This window comes from Ranitomeya imitator, chromosome 1 (genome assembly GCF_032444005.1).
Source record: "Ranitomeya imitator isolate aRanImi1 chromosome 1, aRanImi1.pri, whole genome shotgun sequence".
NCBI lineage: Eukaryota > Metazoa > Chordata > Amphibia > Anura > Dendrobatidae > Ranitomeya > Ranitomeya imitator.
The window spans coordinates 402,877,292-402,892,457 of NC_091282.1; the positions used below are offsets into that span (position 1 = coordinate 402,877,292).

The 15,166-nt window shown below is 48.2% G+C and overlaps 1 protein-coding gene across 1 annotated transcript in view; it reads left to right on the plus strand.

Moving 5' to 3' along the window:
• The window catches only part of IPO4 (importin 4), a 320,435-nt gene that overhangs the window by 44,761 nt on the left and 260,508 nt on the right, over positions 1–15,166 (plus strand). The window lies entirely within an intron of this gene.

The following is a 15,166-nucleotide window of genomic DNA, read 5'->3' on the forward strand; positions in this document are numbered from 1 at the left end:
TGCTAATATTATTATTACTTCCACTACATATTGGGAAAGTATTTTGGTTATGGGAATACCCATTTAACCACTTAACGACCACCGATAAGCCTTTTAACCCCTTCCCGACCTATGACGCAGCGTATGCGTCATGAAAGTCGGTGCCAATCCGACTTGTGAAGCCGCATGTGCGTCATGGTGGGATCGCGTTCCTGTGGGTCTGGTAAAAGGGTTAACTGAAATTTCACCCGACCCGCAGGAACAGGGGGACTTGTACTTGAGCCCAGGGGTAGGTGGTCTTCCCCCCCCCCCCCCACCCCGTGGCTATGATGCTTTGATGACCACTTTGCTACCACCCCCTAGATCTGATTGGAGCTAGTGTCCATGTGACGCTATCTCTCCATTCAGATGTGGAGGGGCGGAGTAAACCATGGCTGCCTCGCTGTCCAGCTTTATGCCATCCGTGGAAGCTGAACAGCGAGTTGCCTGCTTGCTGCCCTGCCACATACCACGATCGCCGCCACAGCCATCATCGCCGCCGCCAGGTACTCCCCTCGCCGTCTGCTCCCTTCCCCCTGTCCCGGTGATCACCCTCTTATCACCTCCCCTGCTGCTGCTGGCTCCATGTTCTGCTGCATCTCCTCAGCCCCCCATGCCGGACAGCCCCCGGTGATCAACCCCCAAGCCCCAGTGATGACCCTGATCGCCCCCCTGACCACCCCGGATCGCCCCATGCCCCCCTGATCGCCCCATGCACCCCAGATTTCCTCATGCACCCCTGATTGCCTCCCCCCCCCCCCCCGATCTCCCCCCTGCCCTGCTGATCTTCCCCCTACCCAAGTTTTGCCATTAGGGTTAGAGTTGGGGCTAAAGTTAGGGTTGGGATTAGGGGTAGGGTTGGGATTAGGGTTAGGGGTGTGTTGGGGTTAGGGTTGGAGTTAGAATTGGGGGGGTTTGCACTGTTAAGGCACATCAGGGGCTCTCCAAACGCGACATGATGCCCGCTGACCATTCCATTAAAGTCTGCATTCCACTACTTCCCTTCCAAGCCCCGACGTGTGCCAAAACAGTTGTTCCCCCCCACATATGGGGTACCAGCGTACTCAGGACAAACTGGACAACAACTTTTGGGGTCCAATTTCTCCTTTTACCCTTGTGAAAATAAAAAAAATTGCTGGCTAAAAAAATCATTTTTGAGGGAAAAATAATTTTTTATTTTCACGGCTCTGCATAATTATCTTCTGTGAAACACTTGGGGGTAAAAAGTGCTCACCACACATCTAGATAAGTTCCTTGGGGGGGTCTGGTTTCCAAAATGGGGTCACTTGTGGGGTAGCTCTATTGTTTAGGCACACAGGGGCAAATGGCGCTCCTTCCCTTCCGAGCTCTGCTGTGCGCCCAAACAGTGGTTTACCCCCACATATGAGGTATCTGTGTACTCAGGAGAAATTGCCCAACAAATTACAAATTTTAGGATCCATTTTATCCTGTTGCCCATGTGAAAATGAAAAAAATTGAGGCTAAAAGAATTTTTTTGTGGAAAAAAAAAATACTTTTTCATTATTACGGATCAATTTGTGAAGCACCTGGGGGTTCTAAGTGCTCATTATGCAACTAGATAAGTTCCTTGGGGGGTCTAGTTTCCAAAATGGTGTCACTTGTGGGGATGCTCCAATGTTTAGGCACACAAGGGCTCTCCAAACGCGACATGGTGTCCGCTAAAGATTGGAGCTAATTTTTCATTCAAAAAGTCAAATGGCGCTCCTTCCCTTTCCGAGCCCTGCCGTGCGCCCAAACAGTGGTTCCCCCCACATATGGGATTTCAGTGTACTCAGCACAAATTGGACAACAACTTTTGGGGTCCACTTTCTCCTTTTACCCTTGGGAAAATATAAAAAAAAGTTGTTGCTGAAAGAACATTTTTGTGACAAAAAAGTTAAATGTTCATTTTTCTCCTTCGCCTCATTGGGGGACACAGACCATGGGGTGTATGCTGCTGCCACCAGGAGGCTGACACTAAGTAATACAAAGAAAGTTAGCTCCTCCCCTGCAGTATACACCCTCCTGCTGGCCCCCCAGCTAACCAGTTCTTGCTTAGTGTCCGTAGGAGGCACACGGACGGGTCTGCTATTCAGACCCAAAGAACTCTTTTTACTTTAACCTTTTACAACGGACGAAGGGAGCGACGGATTCTTTCATGTTCCGATCTCTCCCGAACCAACAATAGGCGAGCACGGGAGTTTCACCTCTCCGTATCCTCTCCTGCGACGTGGGAAGCCACTGCCCGAGCTGATTTTAGGGGCGACGGGCCCCTTCAAGGGCACCGATCTCCCCCTCCCTTATCAGACGAGCACTGGAGTTTCACCTTCAGTATCCTCTTCTGCAGCCAGGCCTATTGCCGGACATGCAGCCCTGTCCACCAGGTTTTACCCTCAGCTGTACAGAGGCACCTTTCAGCGTGGCGTCCGAGCAGCCCCCACTGCACCACCACTATTAAGAGCGGATGGTACAGGGAGGCGGACGGTTCCTCTCCACCTCCCTGCTAAAGGAACGATGGATTGAGGACTTTTCTTATCCCTGCACCGTCCAAACAGCAGCAACAGCACAGGATCTTTTCTCTACCTCTGACCTGCTGAACAAAGCTGCATACTGGGGTAAGTGCTGGGACTCGAGCGGTTGGAGGGCTCTGCGCATCTGGCGGTTTATTCCCTCGTTCGGCGCCGGCTGGCTTCAAAAATTTAGCCCCCGGCTTCGGGTTTGTGTAGGTCGCAAACCGGAACTCTTCAGGCTCCGCCCCCCTATTCAGGCGCCTCTCATTCAGGACGAGAGCTCTATTCTCGGCGGCCATCTTCATCCTCCTGCCATTTCCGGACACGAGCTCATCCGGAAGTGGCTGCTGCATCGCACCGGCGGTACTCAGCGCTGAACTCAGCGCTATTCCAGACGGGGGCTCAGAATCTCGGTAAGGAGAATCCTCCCTCCGCACCCCTTCCCCGCACGCACCCCGGCAGCATAAAGGGCCTAGCGTTCCCTGTTTTTTAATACTTAACTCCTGCAATCTCTGGTTGTCCAGCAGCCTCTGGTCTTAAAGGCACAGGTCTTAAGGGTACATGACCGCATGCCCTGGCCTTAAAGACACATGCCCCTTATAGGTACATGTCCAGCACATGACCAGTATGCCCTGGTCTTAAAGGCATATGACCAATATTCCCTGGTCTTAAGGGCACATGACCAGTATGCCCTGGTCGTAAAAGCACATGACCAGTATGCCTTGGTCTTAAAGGCACATGACCAGTATGCCCTGGTTTTATAGGACCATGACCAGTATGCCCTGGTCTTAAAGGCACATGACCAATATCCCCTGGTCTTAAGGGCACATGACCAGTATGCCTTGGTCGTAAAAGCACATGACCAGTATGCCCTGGTCGTAAAAGCACATGACCAGTATGGCCTGGTCTTAAGGCACATGACCAGTATGCCCCGGTCTTAAAGGCACATGACCAGTATGCCCTGGTTTTTAAAGGCACATGACCAGTATGTCCTCGGTTTAAAGGTACATGACCAGTATGTCCTGGTTCTTAAAGGCACATGACCAGTATTCCCTGGTCTTAAAGGCACACGACCAGTATTCCCTAGTCTTAAAGGCGCATGACCAGTATTTACTGGTCTCAAGAGAACATCTTCACTCCGAGGCTGGTCACCCTAACTGAGCTCTGGAGCCTTCCGCCGCTCATCCCCTAACCACAACCCTTGGTTTCTCTGACAAGAGATGGAATCCCTCTGTGAACCCTCTGTGGCTCGGAGTGCTCGCAGGACCGATATACATGGTCCCTCTCCTACATGGGAGCCGTCGGCTAGCAGGGGCCGCAAGTGTTCTAGGAAATCGTACAGGCGTCTAGAAAACGGAAGTTTTCACTTCCTGATCTCTCCCCTATGATTTGTTGAGTACAACGCTGAATATGGATCGCATATTGCCTTGGATTGCCAGAGCTTCAGCAAAAGAGGGACTCTCCTATTTATACCATCAACAAATTGACGAGTGATTCACTGGACAGAAGCCTCTAAGTAGGTTGCCATACCTGGTCTTTTTTTTATGGGCAACGGGTCCTTTAAAAGGCACCGTTTCCCCCCCCCCTCACATCTTCAACACACGAACACATGCAGTGTCGCCTCCATGTATCCCCTTCTGCATCCAGGCCTTACGCCAGACAACCTGCCCTGTCCACCCGGGGCCCTCAACTCTGGGGATGTACAGAGGCACTTATTTTTGGCGTCCGAGCACCCCCCTTTGTATCACCACTACTCAGCGGATGATGCAAGAAAGCGGACGATCCCTCTCCACGTCCCTGTTAAGAGGATGATGGATCAAGGGTTCCTAATTTTCTACTCTGCACGACGATGGCTAGAGACCTGCTGGTTGCAGCCCCGCTTTTTGCCACTTGGCAGACTAATCGGGTAGAATTTCTTGTGGTATACCTACCAGTATCTCCGCCCGATGTATCATCAATTAAAATACCACAGACGGTCGGATAGCAAATCTGGTGCGTTCCGTCTTGTGGTTTCGGGTTCAGCGCTCTCCACCACATGGGTTGCTTGACCAATAGTCTCCTGGTCAGAGACCTTAACTACTTCGATTCAAATCAAATCTTCTGAGCGGGAGACTAACAAGGGATCGTGTCTTTTCTACAGACCCATCCAGCAGTGGAAGCGTTGTCCAGGACAGTCTAGATCTAAGGAATGTTGGTTTCAAAAAGGAGGCAACGAAAAGTAAGATCATTCCTGGACCTCAAACTTCTAACAACCTTTCACAGGCTCCTCCTTTTTCAGATGGAGTTCCTCCGCTCAGCCATCGACATTCGGGATTCTTACCCTCACATGCCTATTTTTTCCCCTCTACAATAATCTTTTCGCCTTTCCATTCGCGAACAGCAAGGGTCATAGCGGTGGTCATGTGCTTCTTGCATCCTAGAAGCATAGTTGTCCTGCCCTACTTGGTCGACTTTCTAGCCGCTCTTCAAGGACCACGCTGAGTCGTCTATATCACTTGCAATACCCTCTCACTTGGGCTAGCAGCTAAACGTAGACAATTTTTTCCTCATTCCCAGCCCAGCAGATCCTCTTTCAGGATGATCCTGCACAAGAAGGATGTTGATTCTCTCTCGAGTCAAGGTCGTGGCCCTTCAACAGGGAGCTTGTGCACTTGATCTCTCATTCTCTCGGGTCATTCAATTCGCTAGTCGGGTTCTGAGGAAAAAGTCGACAATGGAAGAAGTATCTTTCGCTCCTCTCGTTTGCAGCAAGTGAATCAGGCTTTCAAAGTTAGTCTCTAAGCTCCATCCTCATCCAGAGCCTTCTCCTGGTCCAATGGTTATTAGGGAATACCGATGCCAGTCTTCTTCTCCCGATCATTTCTCTTGACATCCGAACGGTACGGCTAATCCTACAGCAGGTCCACTGCCTTTAGATGGATCAACCATCCGTCTTCAATTGGATAATGCCACGGCTGTACCATACGTCAATCATCTAGCAGGTACCCACAGTCAAGCGCCATAGCCGAGGTACCTCGCACTCTCTGATGGGCTGAGATCTATCATTCGGTGATCTCAACAGTACATATCCCTGGAGTAGGACACTGGGCGGCTGACACATTCAGCCGTCAGGGTTTCTCCTCAAGTGAGTGGGAACTTCACTCGGAAGTCTTCCTTCAGATCTGCCTTCACTGGAGTACTCCAGTTGTAGGTCGGATGGCGTCCAAGCTGAACGCCAATGTACTCCAGTTCATGGGTTGGCCTCGAGATCAGAGACCATCGCAGTGCATGCTCGGTTCTTCCATGGTACCAATTTCCATATCCCCTCTTCCACTATGTCTAAGGTCCTTTTGGAAGCAGAAAGGGCCCCAGTGATCCCAGGAGACCCGCACTGACCATGTCAGGTTTTGTCACTTGCGGTGCTAGTATTTTTAACGTCTTAGTTCGACAAAACTGGAAATATTGTCTTTCTCGCAGGGAGCCTTCACCTGTAGTTCTTCCCTACCGCGTACCGTTAGATCTGTGGGACCTCAATGGTCCTGGGGATCTTACAGTAGACTCCTTTTTCGATCCAGAAAGACTTTACTATCAGGGAAGGTCACTCCCTTTTTTTTCTCTGCGTTCTTGTCTTCCGGATGAGTCTTCAGAGCTCGCCGCTCTGTTTTCTTTCAGTCTCTTTTTCTTATTACCATCAAAGCAAGGTTGCCCTCAAGCCATCCCCTTCCGTCGTTGCCACGGTGGTTTTGTATTCCCACTGTTGCAGGAGCATCGTCCTCTCATCTCCTTCGGCTTCAGTCCACAAGACTGAAGGGGTTCTCCATAATCTGGAAGAAGTAAGTGCTCCGAGCGGGTACGTATCGAGGACGGCGTCCTTCCGAAGGTTGGACACTTTACTTGGGCTTCTCGATGGTAAGTAGGCTTCCTGACGGTCTCAGGAAGTGTTTAACCATTTCATCGGCCATGTTAGCCTGGTGGATTCTTTTCACCATCCAGGAGTCCTTCCGTGCTAGATGTCAGCCTATCTCCCTGTCTGAGGGCTCTAGGCTCCAGACGTCGGAAGCACGACCGCAAGCTTACGAATTCCTCCAGTCCGCAGGCATTCTTGCAGCACTATAATTCACACACTTCCACAGATGTGAGTCTGGGCAGGTGGACTTTGCAGGCCACGGTGGCGCACTTGTCAGTAGCGGTTACACGGCCTGATCTGATGATGTCCCCACCCAGGGACTGCTTTGGGACGTCCCATGGTCTGTGTCCCCCAATGAGGCGAAGGAGAAATAGGGATTTTTGTGTACTCACCGTAAAATCCTTTTCTCCGAGCCATTCATTGGGGGACACAGCTCCCTCCCTATTATTAGTTTGTACTTGTTTTCATCATTTGATATGTTATACTCTCCTATATATTGTGACATGCTATACGCTTATATGTTCTAATTGATCTCCTACTGCTTTTGCACCGATCTGGTTAGCTGGGGGCCAGCAGGAGGGTGTATACTGCAGGGGAGGAGCTAACTTTCTTTGTATTACTTAGTGTCAGCCTCCTGGTGGCAGCAGCATACACCCCATGGTCTGTGTCCCCCAATGAATGGCTCGGAGAAAAGGATTTTACGGTGAGTACACAAAAATCCCTATTTTCCTTCCATGTTGCTTCTGCTGCTGTAAATCTTCTTGAATGTGGTTTTGAGGACCTTGAGGGGTGCAGTTTTTAGAATGGTGTAACTTTTGCATAATTTCAGCCATATAGACTCCTCAAACTGACTTCAAATGCGGTGACGTCACCGCTCTGCTTTCCGGCCGCTGTGCTTACACAGGGCAGAGAAGCACAGCGCCGGGGACAGACAGTGGAAGGTAAGTATGTAGTGTTTTTTTTTTTTTTTTTTACTTTTACGCTGGTAACCAGGGTAAACATCGGGTTACTAAGCGCGGCCCTGCGCTTAGTAACCCGATGTTTACCCTGGTTACCGGCATAGTTGGTCGCTGGAGAGCTGTCTGTGTGACAGCTCTCCAGCGACCAAACAGCGACGCTGCAGCGATCCGGATCGTCGTCGGTATCGCTGCAGCGTCGCTGAGTGTGACGGTACCTTAAGCCCGCAAGGGCAGGGTCCTCGCCCCTCTGTATCAGTCTGTCATTGTTAGTTTGTTTACTGTATGTGATATCTGTAACCTGTATGTAACCCCTTCTCATGCACAGCACCATAGAATCAATGGTGCTATGTAAATAAATAATAATAATAGCGCCCCCCTAGCGTTAGAAATTCTCGGGGGTCATAGAGCATGATTCGGGTTGGTTTTTTTTACCAACCCCAGTGTTGCGATCACCGTTATTCACGGAATAATGGCGACCAAAAAAAAAAAAAGGTCAGATTTCCTATTTTTCTCTCTCATCTGATATGATCTAGCACATCAGAAGAGAGAGAAATGGGGTCCCCCGAGACTCCCCGCCCCATTTATCCGGTGTCCTTGAATCATCCTGCATCCCCTGACCGTCGGCGTCTTCTTCCAAGAATAAAATGGCGGGTGCATGCGCAGTGCGTCCGCTGAAATCTGCCGGCTGGCAACCAGCAACAATAGGGAATTTTTCCAATTGGTTCATTTTGATCACTGTGATGACGCTGGGGTTATATGCCGTATATACTCGAGTATAAGCCGACCCCCCCCCCCTAATTTTGCCACAAAAAACTGGGAAAACTTAATGACTCGAGTATAAGCCTAGGGTGGAAAATGCAGCAGCTACTGGTAAATTTAAAAAATAGAAATAGATACCAATAAAAGTAAAATTGAGACATCAGTAGGTTGTGTTTTTGAATATCCATATTGAATCAGGAGCCCCATATAATGCTCCATACAGTTCATGATGGGCCCCATAAGATGCTCCATATTAAAATACGCCCCATATAATTCTCCATATACAAATGTGCCACATATCATGCTCCATGCAGTTCATTATGGCCCCATAAGAAGCTCCATATAAAACTGTGCCACATACAGTTATATGAAAAAGTTTGGGCACCCCTCTTAATCTTAAGCTTAATGTTTTATAAAAATTGTTTTTTTTTGCAACAGCTATTTCAGTTTCATATATCTAATAACTGTTGGACACAGTAATGTTTCTGCCTTGAAATGAGGTTTATTGTATTAACAGAAAATGTGCAATCTGCATTCAAACAAAATTTGACAGGCGCATAAGTATGAGCACCCTTATCATTTTCTTGTTTTAAATACTCCTACCTACTTTTTACTGACTTACTAAAGCCCTTTTTTTGGTTTTCTAACCTCATTGAGCTTTGAACTTCATAGCCAGGTGTATGCAATCATGAGAAAAGCTACTTAAAGTGGCCACTTGCAAGTTGTTCTCCTGTTTGAATCTCCTCTGAAGAGTGGCATCATGGGCTCCTCAAAACAACGGTCTAATGATCTGAAAACAAAGATTATTCAACATAGTTGTTCAGGGGAAGGATACAAAAAGCTGTCTGAGATTTAACCTGTCAATTTCCACTGTGAGGAACATAGTAAGTTCTTGTTAAGACCAGAAGTGGCAGGCAAAAAAAAACATCAGAAAGGCAGAGAAGAAGAATGGTGAGATCAGTGAAGGACAATCCTCAGACCACCTCCAGAGAGCTGCAGCATCAACTTGCTGCAGATGGTGTCACTGTGCATCGGTCAACTATACAACGCACTTTGCACAAGGAGAAGCTGTATGGGAGAGTGATGCGAAAGAAGCCGTTTCTGCAAGCACGCCACAGAGTCGGCTGAGGTATGCAAAAGCACATTTGGAGAAGCCAATTTCTTTTTGGAAGAAGGTCCTGTGGACTGATGGAAACCAAGATTGACTTGTTTGGTCATACAAAAAGGCGTTATGCATGGCGGCCAAAAAACACAGCATTCCAAGAAAAACACTTGCTACCCACAGTAAAATTTGGTGGTGGTTCCATCATGCTTTGGGGCTGTGTGGCCAATGCCAGCACCGGGAATCTTGTTAAAGTTGAGGGACGCATGGATTCCTCTCAGTATCAGCAGATTCTTGACAATAATGTTCATGAATCAGTGACAAAGTTGAAGTTACGCAGGGGATGGATCTTTAACCCCTTTCTGACCTCGGACGGGATAGTACGTCCGAGTTCAGAAGCCCCGCTTTGATGCGGGCTCTGGCGGTGAGCCCGCATCAAAGCTGGGACATGTCAGCTGTTTTGAACAGCTGACATGTGTCCGTAATAGGCGCGGGCAGAATCGCGATCTGCCCGCGCCTATTAACTAGTTAAATGCCGCTGTGAAACGCTGACAGCTGATCGCTGCTATGCAGCAGAAATGCAGGTGTGCTATGAGCGCCGACCACAGGGTGGCGCTCACAGCAGGCCAGCATCAGTTACCATAGAGGTCTCAAGGGCCTCTATGTTTACAATAGAGAAGCATCGCTGGCCCCCGATCATGTGACTGGGGTCAGCGATGCGCTCATTTCCGGCCGCCCGGCCGGAAGCGCCGGTTAAATGCCGCTGTCAGCGTTTGACAGCGGCATTCAACTAGATAATAGCGGCGGGTGAATCGAAATTTCACCCGCCGCTATTGCGGGCACATGCCAGCTGTGCAAAACAGCTGACATGTCCCGGCTTTGATGCGGGCTCACCGCCGGAGCCCTGCATCAAAGCGGGGGATCTGACCTCGGACGTACTATCCCGTCCGAGGTCAGAAAGAGGTTAAGGTTGGGGGTTAGTGTTGTATTAGGGTTAGGGTTCTACTAGGGTTGGGTTTTTCAAAAGTGTAAATATACAGTACAGCGCAAAAGTTTGGACAAGCTTTCTCATTTAACCCCTTAGTGACAGAGCCAATTTGGTACTTAATGACCGAGCCAATTTTTGCAATTCTGACCACTGTCACTTTATGAGGTTATAACTCTGGAACGCTTCAACGGATCCCGCTGATTCTGAGATTGTTTTTTCGTGACATATTGTACTTCAGGTTAGTGGTAACATTTCTTCGATATTACTTGCGATTATTTATGAAAAAAACGGAAATATGGCGAAATACGCCATGTCGTGTTTGGAGAGCCCCTGATGTGCCTAAACAGTGGAAACCCCCCCACAAGTGACACCATTTTGGAAACTAGACCCCTTAAGGAACTTATCTAGATGTGTGGTGAGCACTTTGAACCCCCAAGTGCTTCACAGAAGATTATTACGTAGAGCCGTGAAAATAAAAAATCGCTTTTGTTTACACAAAAATGATCTCTTCGCCCACAAATTCTTATTTTCACAAGGGTAACAGGAGAAATTAGACCACAAAAGTTGTTGTGCAATTTCTCCTGAGTACGCTGATACCCAATATGTGGGGGTAAACCACTGTTAGGGCGCACCGCAGAGCTTGGAAGAGAAAGAGTGCCGTTTTACTTTTTCAATGTAGAATTGGCTGGAATTGAGATCGGACGCCATGTCGCGTTTGGAGAGCCCCTGATGTGCCTAAACAGTGGAAACCCCCCACAAGTGACCCCATTTTGGAAACTAGACCCCCCAAGGAACTTATCTAGATGTGTGGTGAGAACTTTGAATGCCCAAGTGCTTCACAGAAGTTTAGAATGCAGAGTCGTGAAAATAAAAAATATATTTTTTTTCACAAAAAAGATTTTGTAGCCCCCAAGTTTTTATTTTCACAAGGGTAACAAGAGAAATTGGACCCCAGAAGTTGTTGTCCAATTTATCCCGAGTACGCTGATGCCCCATATGTGGGGGTAACCCACTGTTTGGGCGCACGGCAGAGCTCAGAAGGGAGGGAGCACCATTTGACTTTTTGAGCGCAAAATTGGCTGTCGTGTTTGGAGACCCCCTGATGTACCTAAACAGTGGAAACCCCCCAATTCTAGCTCCAACCCTAACCCCAACACACCCCTAACCCTAATCCCAACCTGATCCATAATCCTAATCACTAACCCTAACCATAATTACAACCCTTACCCCAAAACAACCCTAATGTCAACCCTAACCATAACCCTAATCAAAACCCTAAATCCAACACACCCCTAATCCTAATCTCAACCCTAACCTCAAACCTAACCCTAATCCCAATACACCCCTAATCACAACCCTAACCCTAATCCCAAACCTAACCCTAATCCGAAGCGTAACCCTAATGCCAACCTTAACCCTAATACCAACCGTAATCCAAACCCTAACCCTAATCCCAACTCTAACCCTAACTTTAGCCCCAACCCTAGCCCTAACTTTAGCCCCAACCCTAACCCTAGCCCTAAGGCTACTTTCACACTTGCGTCGTTTGGCATCCGCCGCAATCCGTCGTTTTGGACAAGAAACGGATCCTGCAAATGTGCCCGCAGGATGCGTTTTTTGCCCATAGACTTGTATTGCCGACGGATCGTGACGGATGGCCACACGTCGCGTCCGTCGTGCACTGGATCAGTTGTGTTTTGGCGGACCGTCGGTACAAAAAAACGTTCAATGAAACGTTTTTTTTGTACATCGCATCCGCCATTTCTGACCGCACATGCGTGGCCGTAACTCAGCCCCCTCCTCCCCAGGACATAGATTGGGCAGCGGATGCGTTGAAAAACTACATCCGCTGCCCACGTTGTGCACAATTTTCACAACGTGCATCGGTATGTCGGGCCGACACTTTGCGACGGTCCCGTACCGACGTAAGTGTGAAAGAAGCCTAACCCTAAATTTAGCCCTAACCCTAGCCCTAACCCTAGCCCTAACCCTAGCCCTAGCCCTACCCCTAGCCCTACCCCTAGCCCTAGCCCTAACCCTAGCCCTAACCCTAGCCCTAACCCTAGCCCTAACCCTAGCCCTAACCCTAGCCCTTACCCTAGCCCTAACCCTAGCCCTAACCCTAGCCCTAACCCTAGCCCTAAACCTAACCATAGCCCTAACCCTACCCCTAGCCCTACCCCTAACCCTAACCCTAATTTTAGCCCCAACTGCTGTTCTCCTGCCGGCCAGCAGATGGAGACAGATCGCGGGCGCACTGCGCATGCGCCCGCCATTTTCTTTTGCCGGCGGCCAGGAGGAGCAGCAGGAGGATCCAGGGACGCAGGTGAGTATTGTAGGGTCCCCGAATCCCCCTATTTCTCTGTCCTCTGATGTGCGATCACATCAGAGGACAGAGAATTACACTTTACTTTTTTTTTTTTTGCGGTCGCCGGTAAACAGTTAATTACCGGCGATCGCAAAACAGGGGTCGGTAAAACCGACCCCGATCATGCTCTTTGGGGTCTCGGCTACCCCCGGCAGCTGAGACCCCAAATATTCTCGCGGGGCCGGCCGGCGGGCGCACTGCGCATGCCCCCGCCATTTTTAAGATGGCGGCGCCCACCGGGAGCCACGAGGAGCACCGGGGGAGATAGGTAAGTATTGGGGGGCCACCTGGGACCCCTTTTCTCTGTCCTCCGATGTGCGATCACATCGGAGGACAGAGAAATTAAAAAGAGATCGCTTTTTTTTTTTTTGTGATTGCCGGTAAACGGTTAATTACCGGCGATCGCAAATGCGGGGAGGGTAAAAAACCCCCCCGAATCATGTTCTCTGGGGTCTCGGCTACCCCCGGCAGCCGAGACCCCGGAGAAAATCCGACACTGGGGGGCGCTATTTACTTTTTCCACAGCGCCGTTAATTAACGGCGCTGTGGTTTAAGTACCCTTAGCGGCCGCCGTTAAAAGGCGTATCGGCGGTCGCTAAGGGGTTAAAGATTTTTCTTTATTTTTATGACTATGAAAACTGTAAATTCGCACTGAAGGCATCAAAACTATGAATTAACACATGTGGAATTATATACTTAACAACAAAGTGTGAAACTGAAAATATGTCTTAGGCCGGCGTCACACTTGCGAGTTTTACGGACGTAAGAGCGCAGAAACTACGTCCGTAAAACTCGCAAAAAATACGGCACAATTATTCTCTATGCCCCTGCTCCTATCTGCCGTATTTTACTGATCAGTATTATACGGCTTTCTACGGCCGTACAAAATCGCAGCATGCTGCGTTTGTCACCGTACTGCGCAAGAAATACACCAATGAAAGTCTATGGAAGCGTGAAAAATACGGATCACACACGGACAAGCAGTGTGACTTGCGAGAAATACGCAGCGCTGTTAGAGAGAAAAGCCGGCAATTCAGTGCGGTGTACAGTAAAATCACACTGACAGCTTACAGTCCAATAGGTAGAATAAATGTGTACACATAGAATATGTATATGAATATGTATATGTATATATATGTATATCGTGGGAGCTTTCCTTGAAAGCCTGGGAGCTTTCTAGGTAAGTTCCCACGATCTATGAACAGCCAGCAGAGGGCGCCTCACCGCAAATGAAGCTAAATATAGATCAGTGACCTATTTTTAGCTTCATTCCCCGGGGTTTTGCAGCAAGGAGCAGCCTGCATTAGCGGAACTCCTTGCTGCAAAATGTTTTAACCCCTTCAGAAGGATTTACATTGTTGGACTTTACAGATCTGCGGAAGGTAAGTATATTGTTGGTTTATTATGTTTTTTCTTTCACAGAACGAGGGTCTTCAGTGATTGGATTGGGCGTTAAATAAAATATTACAACAACCTTTGGTTTTATTTCATTAAAATAATTTTTAATAATGTGTGTTTTTTTTAACCCTTTCATTCATTTGGATTAATAATGGATAGGTGTCATAATTGACGCCTCTCCATTATTAATTAGGCTTAATGTCACCTTACAATAGCAAGGTGGCATTAACCCTTCATTACCCCATATCCCACCGCTACACGGGAATGGGAAGAGAGTGGCCAAGTGCCAGAATAGGCGCATCTTCCAGATGTGCCTTTTCTGGGGTGGCTGGGGGCAGATGTTTTTAGCCGGGGGGGGGGGGGGGCAATAACCATGGACCCTCTCCAGGCTATTAATATCTGCCCTCAGTCACTGGCTTTACTACTCTGGCGGAGAAAATTATGCGGGAGCCCACGCCAGTTTTTTCCGCCATTTAACCCTTTAATTTAGTAGATAGAACGGCCAAATTTTGCAGAAACACACTACTGACAGTAGTAGTGTGGAATCTGCAAAAAAAATGGAGAGAAGACATGGTTTACTGTATGTAAACCATGTCTCAAATCATGTCGGGTTTTAGGAAGGAGAAAGCAAACGCCGGTAATTGAATTACCGGCTTTTTGCTATATTGCGGCTGTATGAAGTAATAATATATGTACATATATGTGTCTACTGACATATATATATATATATATATATATATATATATATATATATATATATATATATATATATATATATATATATATATATATATATATATATTTGGCAAGCCTGCGATAAAAACACGCAGTCCGGCTGCCATACGGATTACATACGGAGGATGCCATGCGCAAAAAACGGTGACACACCCTGCCTACGGAGGAGCTACGGACCACTATTTTCGGGACTTTTCAGCGTATTACGGCCGTAATATACGGACCGTATTTGCATACGCTGTGTGTGACGCCGGCCTTATACTCTAGGATTCTTCAAAGTAGCCACCTTTTGCTTTGATGACTGCTTTGCACACTCTTGGCATTCTCTTGATGAGCTTCAAGAGATAGTCACCGGAGGTTGTTTTCACTTCACAGGTGTGCCCTGTCAGGTTTAATAAGTGGGATTTTTTGCCTTATAAATGGGGTTGGGACCATCAGTTGTG